A 1,390-nucleotide genomic window follows, 5' to 3' on the forward strand; every position below is an offset into this window, starting at 1 on the left:
GACAGTGGTGGGGCTGACGAAACGGCAAAGAGAAGAGAGGGTTAGAGAGAGTGGGAGAAGAGAGGTTAAAGAGAGGGGGGATTTCGAAATGGGAGGGGAGAGGGTTTACGCTTCAAATTTTAGGGCTTGTTATCGTCGGATTTACTGGCAGATAAATCCGACAATAACGCAGTGTGTGTCACCAAAACGAAGCATTTCACTAATTGGGCTTACCGGAAGAAAAATCCATCGGTAAATCGCACGCTACATTTCAAGCCTATTTTTTTCCGTTTTTCTTCCGATTATTATCGGCGAAGTTACCGTTGAAAGTGTAAATTAACTGATTAAGCCGACACTAATGTGCGACGCTAAATTCGACGGTAAATCCGACGATATTCAATATTTTTTTTGTAGTAAAAGAGTGTTTAAATAGATCTCTAACATATCAGTCTAAAAATGGATCAATCAGATAAAATAACTTATTGGATTAGATAAGATAACTTAATTTAAATATGCTAAAAAATAAAATAACAATTTAAATCAAATTTGATCCTATTGAATTAGATCATATTGATTTAAATTTAAAATCTCTAATATGAATACAATTATGTTGACTATGAATCCGGTGTTGTATGAAAAAACCAAATACTTTCAGCTAGACATTCAAGTTGTTCAAGACGAACTGAACAAAAAGTTGCTGAGTGTAGTTCATATACCAAAAAGTGACGAGTTGCACTAATTTTAACTAAACCATTGAGTACAATATCATTTGACAGACTCAAACACAAATTCAAAGTGGTTCCAAAACCACTCTTGAGTTTGAGGGAGAGGGGATATAAAGGGTGATTAGGCTTTGAATCTTGGACAAACTTCTTAAGTTGTAGTGACCTATAAATATATACCTCTCCTTTAGAGAATATATCATCAGTTCAATATTCACATTCAATTTTTCTAATTCACTAATTTATTTCTTTTCTTCATCACTAAAAAGACTCTGTTCTCACTCTCTCTCTTGTTTTCTCTAAAATTTGTAAGATCGTTTCAAAAGTAATAATAATAAATAAGTATTATTTAGTAAACTATTTTTGCTAAGAATTTCGCACTTTCTTAATAAAAAAATCTATTATTTTTAATAAACAATCATATATAGGAAAAACATAATTTTAAGTTAGATAGTGATATTCAACAAGATATAATACATTAAATTTTTTCATGGTCAACAATATATCATATCAAATTTATTAAGACAAATTATTAAAAGCAATATAGAAAAGAAAAGAAGAAGCAATACTTAAATAAATAACAATGTCATATAAATTAAACGAATCAAATCAACAACGTTATTTAGTAACTATTGTTTTCCAAAAATAACATATGAATATTAGAAATCAACCACGACATACTTGAATAT

Source organism: Arachis ipaensis, chromosome B04 (genome assembly GCF_000816755.2).
Source record: "Arachis ipaensis cultivar K30076 chromosome B04, Araip1.1, whole genome shotgun sequence".
NCBI lineage: Eukaryota > Viridiplantae > Streptophyta > Magnoliopsida > Fabales > Fabaceae > Arachis > Arachis ipaensis.